The sequence below is a fragment of the Lithobates pipiens genome, unplaced genomic scaffold (assembly GCF_037356315.1).
Source record: "Lithobates pipiens isolate NorthernLeopardFrog02 unplaced genomic scaffold, aLitPip1_a1.2 Scaffold_27, whole genome shotgun sequence".
NCBI classification, from domain to species: Eukaryota; Metazoa; Chordata; class Amphibia; order Anura; family Ranidae; genus Lithobates; species Lithobates pipiens.
Window position 1 is genome coordinate 12,327,000 of NW_027507788.1, and position 13,579 is coordinate 12,340,578.

At 44.6% G+C, this 13,579-nt stretch overlaps 1 long non-coding RNA gene across 1 annotated transcript; it reads right to left on the reverse strand.

Annotated features, from left to right (window-relative positions):
• Positions 1–3,336: 3,336 nt before the first annotated feature.
• LOC143933095 (uncharacterized) lies at positions 3,337–10,785 on the reverse strand. Its single transcript, XR_013263009.1, has 3 exons — positions 10,590–10,785; positions 5,834–5,941; positions 3,337–3,393 (listed from the first exon to the last, which is right to left on the reverse strand). It is a non-coding gene; the product is annotated as an uncharacterized LOC143933095 (long non-coding RNA).
• Positions 10,786–13,579: the final 2,794 nt, after the last annotated feature.

Sequence of the window (13,579 nt, forward strand, 5' to 3'; positions counted from 1 at the left end):
TCCCGTCGTACGAGTTGTACGTCACCCGCGTTCTAAACGATCGGAATTTGGTGTGTAGGCAAGACAGCTTGAGCGAAATTCCGTCGGTAAAACCATCAGAGCTTTTTCCGACCATAATTCCGATCGTGCGTACGCGGCATTATTCAGGTGTGGGCATTCCCAGTGGTATTTATTTACTCAGCGGAACATCATCTTTTATATTTTATCAAACATTTGGTGATATAGCATGCTTTTCTGCAATAAAATTAATTAAAGTGTGTTTTTTTTTTTCCAAAAATTAATGCATTTGAAAAACTGCTGCTCAAATACCATGTAAAAATAAAAAATTGCAACACCCACCATTTGATTTTTTAGGGCCTCTACTTAAAAGGAATATACAATATTTTGGGGTTCTGAGTCATTTCCAAGCAAAAAAAAAAAAAAAAAAAAAGAATTTTACATGTAAGAGGAACAATTGAGTACTGTCCATGTTACTTTTTTTTATGTGCACTAACATGCAATTTTTCAGGACAAGCTTTCGGGGTATGTCCCCTTCTTTAACCACTTCCCACCTGGCCAATGCATATATACGGCCGGGTGGGAGCCGTCTACTCCTGATAGGCCGTTCAGGAACGTCCTTCAGAAGTAGCGGGATCGCGCGCGCCCGCGCAGCGGCGCGATCCCGATGTGCTCGTGTCACCCGGACACGGCACATCTCAGATCGGCAGGAGGGCTCTGTGATTGGCCCTCCTGATCACATGACGGCCGTGTCCAATAACGGCCGTCATGTGATGTAAACAAACAGCCGGTTGCTAGGCAATCGGCTCTCCTCTCCTCACACGGAAGTCACCGCTGAGGAGAGGAGAGCAGAACGCTGCAGCCGGCTGATGATCAGTGAGTATGGGCTGCTTTTCACAGCTTTTTACTCACTGATCATCAGTGTAGTGTAAACACACAACACACCACACAGTACAAACACAGTCCCCACATATGTCCCCAAAACACACATGTCCCCACATATGTCCCCACATATGTCCCCAAAACACACATGTCCCCAAATAATAAAAACACATGTCCCTAATAATAAAAACATGTCCCCCACATATGTCCCACTAAAATCACATGTCCCAATGATTATCTGCACACATATGTACATGATCATTTGCGTACATATGTCTGTGATCACACAAACCAATTATTATACACTTAACAGAATTTTTTTTACCAAAAACATGTAGCAGAATACATTTTGGCTTAAATTTATGACAAAATTTGATTTTATTGGATTTCTTTTCAAATAGAAAAAAGAAAATATTGTTTTTTTTCCAAATTTCCGCTATTTTTGCGCTTATATCGCAAAAAAAAAAAAAACGGAGTCGTGAATAAATAACACCAAAATAAAGCTCTATTTGTGCGAACAAAATGATAACAATTTCATTTGGGTACAGTGTAGCATGACCGCGCAATTGTCACGGGAAGGGGTAGAGCGATGAAAGCTGAAAATTGGGCTGGGTAGGAAGGGGGCGAAAGTGCCTGGTATTGTAGTGGTTAAGGTTCCAGCAGTACTGATTCCCAAACATTTGTTACATGAAGGAGAGAAATGCCAAAATTGTAGGGAAGTTCTTAAATCGGTAGTAAACGGCTGAAACAAAAACCCCTGCAAGACAATGGCATAATGTGCTAGTATGCATCGCATACTAGCACATTATGAAATGCTTACCTTAGAGCGAAGCCCTCGCAAAGGCGCCCAGTCACCGCTGAGGGAGCTGACATGTTCCGCCGGTGTTCCTTCCAGGTTCGTGGACTCCGGCACTGTGAGAGGCCGGAGCCGCGATGACGTCACTCCCATGCATGCATGCGGGAGCCCTCGGTTACGTCATATGCCGGACCTTCAGAGCGCATGTGCCGCTGACGTCAGCGGCTGCATGTAGGGTGAATATCTCCTAAACAGTGCCTTTATTATAGGCTTAGAGCCGGTTCACACAGGGGCAACACGACTTCCAACGTGACTTTTGTAGGCAACTTGGACACGACTTGTCAACCCGACTTGGGGCGACTTACAACACGACTTTAAGTCACGCCAGGCGACTTTGGCCATGGCCAATCAGAGAATGAGCTCTCAAGGGGGAACTCCACGCCAAATAAAAAAAAAAAAAAACGGCATGGGTTCCCCCTCCGGGAGCACACTAGGCCCTTAGGACTATGTAGGTATGGATTTTAAGGGGAACCCCCACACCGAAAAAACGGCGTGGGGGTCCCCCCAAGGTCCATACCAGACCCTTATTCGAGCATGAAGCCTGGCCGGTCAGGAAGGGGGTGGGGATGAGTGAGCGCCCCCCCCCCCCTTGACTGTACCAGGCCACGTGCCCTCAACATGGGGGGGTTGGTGCTTTGGGGAAGGAGGGCGCCCTGCAGCCCCCCACCCCAAAGCACCTTGTCCCCATGTTGATGAGGACAAGGGCCCCTTCCCGACAACCCTGGCCGTTGGTTGTCGGGGTCTGCAGGCGGGGGGGCTTATCAGAATCCGGGAGTCCCCTTTAATAAGGGTGCCCCCAGATCCCAGCCCCCCACCCTATGTGAATGAGTAAGGGGTACATCGTACCCCTACCCATTCACCTGGGTAAAAAGTGTCATTAAAAAACACAACACAAGTTTTAAAAGTAATTTATTAATCAGCTCCGGGGGTCTTCTTCCGACGTCGGGGGGGTCTTCTTTCGACTTCTCCGCTCTGTTCGGCCCCTTCTCCCGCTCTCCGGCATCTTCTCCTGGGCTCCTCCGCTGTCTTCTTGGAGCTCTTTTACTAGCGGAGGAGCCCGGTCTCCTCCGTCCTTCTTCCCTCTTCTCTCTGCTTTCTTCTTCCGACGTTGACACGGCGGTGTCTTCCGCTGTACTGGCTTGTGCGACGTGCGCGGCGACTTATATAGGTATAGGGCGTGGTCATCGGGTGATGTCACACAGTGACCCCACCCCTTTATGACGTCACAGTCCCAGCATGCCCCGGGACGTGACACCAATGTTGGGGCACAATTCCTTCAAATGGCACCAATGTTGGGGCACAATTCCTTCAAATGGCACCAATGACAGGGGATCATGTACTCTCACTGATGCTGGGTCATTTTGTACTCCCGATTGTTACAGTCCAACCCTCTTAAAGTCTGAATCACAGTAAACTGGCCCTTTCCTTAGAAAGTTTGGAGACCCCCGACCTAGGGGATCATATCATGCTGGGAATGAGCACTAGGTGGCACTGTAATTATTGCTGCTGTCTCCTCTGATATCACATAGCTTGTGTGGGCAGTAATTGCGCAGTTCAATTTTTCTTCCTAATAATGTATATTATAATGTATATTAACTTACCTGCATTAGACAAGATTGAGGAAATGATCCCAAATACCAGCAAAAGCCACCATTTCACTGCGGACAATAACATAAGCATCACATTCGATTTATTCTATATACTGTATGTTTAAGCACACACCAAACATGGGGCATTTTTTCTCCTACTGGCTGCCAATAGTGATAAGTGAATTGGTCTGCAGGGCAATCTGCAAACCACAGACATCACAGACCCAAGGAGGTCTATAGGAGCCAAATCCTGTTACCGTATATACTCGAGTATAGGTCGATCCGAATATAAGCCGAGGCCCCTAATTTACCACAAAAAAAAAATGGGAAAACTTATTGACTCGTGTATAAGCCGAGGGTGAGACATGCCTGTCCATCCCTGTGTGTGTGTCCGTCCATCCCTGTGTGTCCGTCCTACCTGTGTCCTGTGCCTTTGTCCTTCTGCAGCGATCTGCATGTAAAAACATGCCAGGATCGCCGCACCTCTTCTCGTCTGTGACAGACGGCGGCTCCGTCTGTGATAGGCGGAACACTCAATTTCCCAGCAGTCAGTGTTCCGCCTATCACGGACATCCTCTCATCCTCGTCCGTAGTATGAGGATGAGCGGATGTCCGTGATAGGCGGACCACTGACTGCTGGGAAATTAAGTGTTCTGCCTATCACAGACAGGGAGGCGCGGCTTTTGAATAGTGGAATGGCCTCCGTCTGTCTGCACGACACGCTGATCGGGCAGGCAGACGGCGGTGACTCGAGTATAAGCCGAGGGGGGCACTTTCAGCCCTAAAAAAGGGGCTGAAAATCTCAGCTTATACTCGAGTATATACGGTATTTGATTCTAGCCATTTTAAAGGCTAATGCCGCGTACACACGAGCGAATTGTCCGGCGTACTTAGTCCGCCGAAACGCATTTCACCGGACAATCCGATCGTGTGTGGGCTTCAGCGGACTTTTCCAGCGTAAAGTCCGGCGGACTTAGAAAGTATTTTTGCAGTCCAATCTTTCCGCCGGACTTGGGTTTCAGCAGACAATACGTTCGTCAGTATGCTAGTCCGGCGGACTAAGAATGACGCATGCTCAGAAGCAAGTACGAAAAAGGAAGCTATTGGCTACTGGCTATTGAACTTCCTTTTTCTAGTCCCGTCGTACGTGCTGTACGTCATCGCGCTAGCAAACGCCGGACTTTCTGTGTGTCCGTGTGTGGCCAAGTCCGTTTGGTAGAAAGTCCGCCGGACTATCCGCCGGATTGTTTGCCGGACTAAGTACACCGGACAATTCGCTCGTGTGTACGCGGCATTAGTTGGTAAAAAAAAAAAAAACAGGGAACAGGCTTAAAGGGTGGCATTAAAGATACAAAATTCCCTTAAATAACATGCATAGGGGATGCTTTAAATCTGAACATAGAGTGGTGCACCTCTAGGATGTAATAAAGCAAAAGTAACACTTAGGAAAAAAAAGAAAGCTAATGCAGCCAAATTACATTTCCCGCCTGGCTATTATAATTTACTATCTATCTATCTATCTATCTATCTATCTATCTATCTATCTATCTATCTATCTATCTATCTATCTGTCTGTCTGTCTGTCTGTCTGTCTGTCTGTCTGTCTGTCTGTCTGTCTGTCTGTCTGTCTGTCTATCTATCTCTCTCCTTTCTTTAGATGGTTATCTCTTGTAGACAGGACTATTCACCTGCTCTTTAATGTCTATGTCATACTGTGTCAGTTCTTATGCTGGTTTAGTATTCCCATATTACAAAATGCTGTGGAATAGTTTATTATTATTAATATAGAGATTATACAGCGCCTTGAAAAAGTCTTCATACCCCTTGAAAAAAACGTAAATGTATTTTATTGGGATTTTATGTGATAGACCAACACAAAGTGGCAATAGTGAAGTGGAAGGAAAATGATAAATGGTTTGCCACATTTAAAAAAAATAAAAAAAATGTGAAAAGTATGGGGGGGGGGGGGTACATTTGTAATCAGCCCCCCTTTACTCTGATACCCCTAACTAAAATCTAGTGGAACCAACTGCATTCAGAAGTCACCTAATTAGTAAATAGAGTCCACCTGTGTGTAACTTAATCTCAGTATAAATACAGCTGTTTTGTGAAGCCCTCAGAGGTTCATTTGAGAATCTTAGTGAACGAACAGCCTAAAGGCAGACAGGGTAGGAGCTGACCAAAACATTCTGGAGTAGGGAGTTCCAGAGGATGGGAGAGTTTCGAGAGAAGTCCTGGAGGTGAGCACGGGAGAAGGTAACAAGAGAGCTAGAGAGCAGAAGGTCTTGGGAGGAATGGAGAGGACGATTTGGGCAATATCTAGAGATGAGGTTGGTGTTGTAGCTGGGGACGATGTTGTGGATGGCCTTGTATGTTGTGGTTGGTATTCTGAAATTTATATGTTAGGCTAGTGGAAGCCAGTGAAGAGATTGGCAGAGAGGGGCAGCAGTATTGCTGTATAATAAGATCAATAATATTAGTGACAATAATGATAATTATTATCTTGTACCTGTCATTGTTTTTAAAGTATCTTTTTTGTAAGGTCCGCTTGAGTTTTCCAATCGTCTGTTCCTTTTCAGCAGTTTTTTTTCCAGTTTTTATTTTTTTGTATTGTATCCTAAAGAAAAAGTAATATGTTAAGAAGCTCAAAACACTGGGAGGAAATAGAAAGGAAGGAGGGAAGAAATAAAAGTTTTTAGGCAATCCTGAGAAAAAGAAAGAAGGAAAGAAAAAAAGCTCAAAAGAAAAATAAAGCTTGAAAGCAAGAAAGCTTGAATGAAAGAAAGCTCGAAAGAAAGAGAAAGAAAAAGAGAGCTTGAAAGAAAGCTTGAATGCTAGAAAGAGAAAGCTCGAAAGCAAGAAAGCTTGAATGAAAGAAATCTTGAATGCTCGAAATAAAGCTTGAAAGAAAGCTTGGAAGCTCAAAAGAAAGAAAGCTCGAAAGAAAGAGAAAGAAAGTAAGCAAGCTCAAACGAAAAAAAGAAAAAAAAATGCTTGAATGCTTGAAAGAAAGCTCAAAAGAAAGAAAGAGAGCTCGAAAGAAAGCAAGCTCGAAAGAAAGAAAGAAAGAAAGAAAGAAAGAAAGAAAAAAAAGCGTGACAGAAAGCTCAAAAGAAAAAAAGCTTGAAGGAAAGAAAGACAGCTCAAAAGAAAGCTCAAAAGAAAGAGAAAGAAAGAAAGCTTGAAAGAAAAAGAAAGCTCAAAAGAAAGTTCGAAAGAAAGCTTGAAAGAAAGAAAACTTGAAGGAAAGAAAGAAAGCTCAAAAGAAAGAAAGCTCGAAAGAAAGAGAGAGAAAGTAAGCTCAAACAAAAGAAAGCTTGAACGAAAGAAAGCTGAAAAAAAAAAAAAAGCTTGAATGCTTGAAAGAAAGCTCAAAAGAAAGAAAGAAAGCTCGAAAGAAAGAACGAAAGAAAGAACGAAAGAACGAAAGAAAGAATGAGAGAAAACTTGACAGAAAGCTCAAAAGAAAGAGAGCTCGAAGGAATGAAAGACAGCTCAAAAGAAAGAGAAAGAAAGAAATCTTGGAAGAAAAAGAAAGTTTGAAAGAAAGTTTGAAAGAAAGAAAGCTTGAAGGAAAGAAATAAAGCTTAAAGGAAAGAAAGAAAGCTCGAAGGAAAGAAAGCTCAAAGGAAAGCTTGAAGGAAAGAAAGCTCAAAGGAAAGCTCGAAGGAAAGAAAGCTCAAAGGAAAGCTTGAAGGAAAGAAAGCTCAAAAGAAAGAAAGCTCGAAAGATAGCTTGAAAGCTTGAAATCTCGAAAGAAAGGTCAAAGGAAAGAAAGCTAAAAAAAAAAAGAAAGCTCAAAAAAAAGCTTGAAAGAAAGAAAAAAAGCTTGAAAGAAAGAAAGAGAAAGTCTGAAAGCAAGGAAGCTTGAAAGTTCGAAAGAAGGCCTCGAAAGTTTGAGAGAAAGCGCGAAAGAAAGAGAAATGGGTTGAACGAAGGCTTAGGCCGCGTACACATGGGCGGACTGTTCGCCCAACTTAGTCCGCTGAACCGTGTTTCAGCGGACAGTCCGCTCGTGTGTGGGCTTCAGCGGACTGTTTCAGCGGACAGTCTGACGAACAAAGTCTTACGGAATTTCCGTTCAAACTTGGTTTTGTCCGTCCAAACTTGGTTTCAGCGGACAGTCCGCTCGTGAGTAGGCAAGTTTCATAGTTTCATAGTTTCATAGTTAGTAAGGTTGAATAAAGACACCAGTCCATCCAGTTCAACCTGAGTGAGCATCTACAATTGCCCCCATCCCAGTTGGACGGACTAAGTATCGCGCATGCGCAGAAAGGGTTTACACGGCCGAAGGTTGCATTGTAGTGTATAGGACATCGTTTTTCTAGTCCCGTCGTACGTGCCGTACACGTCATCACGCACGTTTTCAGCGGACTGTTCGTTCATCATGTGTGGTCAAGTCCGTTCATGCTAATTTTGAACGGACTGTTTGTCGGATTGTTTGACGAACTTAGTTGGGCGAACAGTCCGCCCGTGTGTACGCGGCCTTAGAGATTCATAGTATCATCTAGATTCCTTCTGTTATCATTCCTTATTGTCCTGCCACCACCAGTTTTCAGTCTGTACATCCTCAGGGTGTAACCATAGGTTACATACTGATGAGACCATAGTAAACATATAGCATAGGATGTTTTGTATTGGGCACCGCTTGACCATTCCTACATGGCTTCCAATCACCATTATATATTTTTTCATCCATATACTTGTTATATAAGCATGGCAATAGATAAAACAACAATTAGGTTCTCATTGGGTTTGACAATGAACCAGGGGAACATTATTCATAAACTAATGAAACAAATTAATTAACTACGTTAACTAACTTGCCTGATTCTGTCATAAATATTATTATTGTCATTAATGATTATATACCTAGGGCTATCACACACAGTATGGTCTGTATCAAATTTTACCATTTTGAGAATCATCCTTATTATTAATTTTATTTTCATTAGTAATTCAAATGTATATTTTTTTAATTATCATTATTATTTTTTATTTATATTATATATATATATATGTATATATATATATATATATATATATATATATTATTTTATTTTTTTCTCAATTGAGGCATTTAATTCATATTATAACCATTGTTTCTTGCCCATCCTGCTTATTTTTATTGTATTCCCTTGTATTTGTCTAATTGTTTGTAGTGTATATATATATATAATAAGCCTTTGTCATCAGGTTGTTTAAACAATGGGGGCATGCTGCGGTGGAAAAACCAACCACGGTTCCTTTAAATTTATGATTCTTCCTGCGGTCCGTCCCTATTTAAACCACATTTGCAGTCTATGTCACATCGCCTGAAGAAGGGTCACGCCCCTAAAAACGCGTAGTCAAGAGGACAGCTATCTTCCCTCTCTACTCTCCTCAGCTTTCCCTCCACCTGTTGTGCTCCAAGCTTTGTTTTGGAACTGCTGTTCCTCGATTGTATGACGTCACGTTCGGGTGCTTCCCGTCCACTTGCTCCGGTCGGTGGTTGCTCTGGCTGCCTCTCGGTCCCCCCCTTTGCTTCCTGGTTGCCGCGTGATTCCGTCACACACCATTGGTGATCCCTATCGAGGCTCCACACTGTCCACCCGACTCTGCATACACTGGCTTCCCTCTTCCTAGTGACATCCAGGAACACATGAAGGTATTGCCACCACAGCACTGCCCCACCAAGCCAGTCCACAACCAACTGTTACTTGAGGCCCTGTCACAGTGTGGAGCACGCCTTGCAGTAGTTCCATCTATGCAAGGAGATGTCTAGATAATTTTCCATCCAATCGCATGTTATTATTAAATCGACGTGTTTTTATCTCATTGAACATTTTTATTATTTGACTGTTTGTCCTTCCAAGATTGTCCCGATCAGCGCTTTCAATTGTGGTTGCTCCTGAATGTTTTTACTTGTATTCACACCCCTCCTGGTGTGCTCATCCAAACAGCTGCTCCTTTGGGCTCTTGCAGGACATTCACAAGGTTCTTAGTGCGATAGATGTCCCAGTTTCCTGGCGTCAGACTCTTTTTGTCCGTTCAAAGGGAGGGAAATGAGGTCTCATCCCACTGTCTTTGACAATGTGGAGGTAAAGGTTTCCCAACTGTCTGGTGTTAGCGGCAAAGGCAGAGTTTAAAGTGAAGCTCCAGAGGCAGGCATAACTTTTTTAGGCTAGAGTGACACTTTTATTATTATTACATGTTACATCATGTGTTAATGTGCGTTGGATTAAGCCCCGCCCCCCCTCCCCATTTATTATAAATGGACTGGCATTGCACAACAATAAGCCAGCAAATTGCATTGGGTTGGGATACTATTTACAATGCAAAGCACCACAGTACACTGCATATAGAGCAGGTGGTGCGGTAATGTACAGTAATGCCACGTACACACGATCAGACAATCCGACGGACTTTGCAGCTGAGGTCTGATGGACTTTCAAGCAAACGGGCTTGGCCACACACGATCACTCCAAAAGTCTGGCGGATTCGAGCGTGATGACATAGAATAAGGAAGTTCATAGCCGGTAGCCAATAGCTGCCCATAGCGTCGGTTTTAGTCCACCGGTCTAGCACACAGACGACCGGATTGTCCGCTAAAAGCCGAGTCCGGCGGACAATTTTGAAGCCAGTCTTATTTCTAATGCCGCGTACACACGACCGGACATTTCGAGGGACTAGGTCTGACGGACTTTCGGCGGAGTTCTGACGGACTTTCCGAATGAACGGACTTGGCCACACACAATCACACCAAAGTCCGACGGATTCGAACGTGATGATGTACGACCGGACTAGAATAAGGAAGTTCATAGCCAGTAGCCAATAGCTGCCCTCGCGTCGGTTTTTGTCCGTCGGACTAGCATACACACGAGCGGATTTCTCGGTAGGAACTGGGTCCGGCGGAAAAATTTGAAACATGTTCCATTTCTAAAAGTCTGTCGGATTTTTGCAAATCAAAAGTCCGCTGCAGCCCCCACACGATCTAATGGTCTGCCGGAATTGTTCTGTCGGACCTTTGATGTTGAAAAGTCCGGTCGTGTGTACGCGGCATAAGTGTTCCCGACTTTTGGGAAGAAAAAGTCAGCTGGAGCCCACACACGATCGAATTGTCCGGCGGACCAGAGTCCAATCCTGTGTACGCGGCATAAGGCACACATATTACTGTTCATTACCATGAAATGCAAGGGTGGCTGAACCCTGAACATTCTCCTGCTCCAACTGAAACATCTCAAATTCTCTCATAAAAGGCGAAAATGTAACAATTTAAAAATTACCTTTTGTTGACGCTTAAACGGGCATCCTGATTGGTCCATACATTTGAACGGAGCAGCGTAAAGGAGAGTCCTCCAGGGAATGAAATGCTGATATCACATTGTAGCAGAAGGTAGAGAAACAAGCAATCATCGGATGCTACATCTTTACGAACTGGGAGATATTTCTGACGAGAAACTGGTGTGAACTGGTGGATCCCAGCAAAAAGTGTGTGGGGTGTACCTGTTTTGATTGGTGAGATTCAGCTAAAAAGACAGAAACAAAAACACAGTTAAATCAAACAAAAAATGGGCCTAGATAAAGATTCATTCACTGACAGTTTGTTACTAAATAAAAAAAAGGAATTGCCTTAAAGTGGTTGTAAACCCTTACAACCAACTTTGACCTACAGGTAAGCCTAGATTAAGCCCCTGTACACACGGTCTGAGATTTCGACAACCAAATCCATCAGATTTTGTCAGACGGATTGTGTCCGAAACTGTTGCATACACACGGTCGGACTAAGTTGTCGAAAAATCCGATCATTCAGAACGTGATGACGTAATTTCGTTACGATGGGACTACGTTCAGGCTAGTAGCCAATATCTTTGATGTAGGAATTTGATCTGAGCATGCGTGGCACTTGGTCCGATCAAAATCCTCTACACATGATCAGAGTATGTCCGATCGAACCAGTTGGTCGGAAAATATTTCCAACAAGTTGGAAAATTGGGTCCGACGGATATTCCGACGGAATCAGTCCGATGCATACCACACACAGTCGGATTATCCGACAACACGGTCCGATAAGACACATTCCGACGGATTCTCCGACCGTGTGTGCAAGGGCTAAGACTTACCTGTTGGTCCAAGAAATATCTCCTAAACCTACACGGTTTAGGAGATATTTGCCGAAAGACAGGCACCGCCGTCTACGGCGCATGCGCCGTAGACAGCGACGTGCAGGCGCACTGAGCGCGCCGCGGTCAACGGCGATATGCCGCGAGTGGCGGCTCTCATGCGCATGCGTGGGAGTGATGTCATCGCGGCTTCGCCGAATGACGGCGGCGGAGCAGCGAGACCCACCGAGAAGATGGATGCGCCGGACTACAGGGGACAGCGGTGACTTCGCTGGCTCCTGTGTCAGGTAAGTGACACATAAAGGACTACTATGCGATGCATAGTAGTCCATTATGTTTTACCTTTGCAGGGAATGAAAGAGGAAGTAAACTCATCAACATAAACAAAAAGAAAACAAAAAAAAAAGGGGGGGGGTTGCTTTTTATAAAATAAATTACTGTGTGAATGTCTCAAGCATTTCAATATTTTGCTCAAACTTTTAATTTCCAACGACCATCAGTTCCATCTAGTGGCTGTAATGCATTACTTCCTGATTGGGGTAATGCTGGAAAATACCGCATAATGGCCACTAGATAGCGCTGACAATCAAAATAAACATATTTGATGCAATACAGGGATTATTCATGATGGCTGTAGGAATTCTTGGGACACGATGAATTTTGTTTATAAATACATCCAAAATGTAATATTTATATACAAACGCCTCAATTAGAAAGCATATTTCTCTGTTTTAGGTGGAGAAGGTCAAAGGATATTGTAGATGTCACAGCAGCACTGGAATGACAAAAGGTTACTTCTCCAGGCTCCTGGACAGCATGAATGAGCCAAAGCCCCCCCCGCCCCCGCCCCAGAGTCCACTCATGAATAAAAAATTGGAAAATTTATTATCAGTGCTTACCGTAATTTTTCTTTCCTGATGGACTCCATAGCAGACTACGTGAGGGTTAACCCCGCCTCCTTCTCCAATGCTATAGGACCCCCACTCCCATAAATTTTAGCTCACCACTAGAGACTGCGTTTCGTAACTGGCCAACTCTTTGACCGATGGGTGGGAACTGCATCTGCCATGGAGTCCATAAGGAAAGGAAAATTACGGTAAGTATTGATAATAAAATTTCCATTTTCCTGACAAACTCCATGGTAGACTACGTGTGGGAAGTAACTAGTCAATCCACATGGGTAGGTATGCAGATCAAAAATAAGTTCAGTCATCCATACTGCATATAAAGGTACCACTAGTGATTGATATTTCACATACTCTCTTTGGATATATCAGCACGGGTCTCTTTGGTACATAGGGGGTGTTGGCTATTTATATTATCTACGGTTATATTGGATATATCCATATTTAGCGCTTGATTGCACTGTACATTGTTGCATGATATACCTATCTCATGACACTTTCCTACCATTTTTACTAGGCACGCCCCCACGTGTTGTCCATTGCACTACTTGCATGCCCTGTTCTTGATCTAGTTCGGTCTGCTGTTATGGTGGGCCCAATGAACGCCCGCAGAAGAGCAGAAGAAGCGGTCATTCAGCAGCTGCAGGAGGAATATGGAAAGCTCAATTCCTCCATATGCAGCTGTCCCCGCCGCTCCTCCTATCCAGGCACACAGGAGGGCGGCACGGCCGGGCACTCACAATCTCGGGGGGGTGGTCGGCCAGGCTGCAGCAGGTGCTGGGATGGGATACATCCACCGGAGCTCCTCTTTCCCCTTCACAGTCATAGGGCAGGGATAGTTTCCGCAGCCTGGCCCGACTCCTGACCCCAATAGGCAGCCGCGGAGAGGCCAGGTGGGTGAGCGGCACTGGCTGCAGGAGCAGCTCAGCTGCTTTAGGGCCCCACATGGACTTATGGCCCACCCGGTGTGCCCTATGGCTGCCCGCGCAGCTTTTACAGATGGCACCTGGAGCCTGTTGTTCAGTCCAGTGATCGAGCAGAGGCAAATTAGGCGGCCACGAGGCCCCTGTGAGCGCGAGGCCTTAGGCGGCCGCCTAATTAGAGAGCCACCTCTGACAGGATCCACTCGAACGTCTGCACATGAAGAGACCACTCGTTGTTGTCTGTGTGCAAGACAAGAAGTCCACCTGGACGTTCTAGACGGGGGAAAAAGACCGCTGAAATATTGGCCAGGTTTTTCTGAGCCAG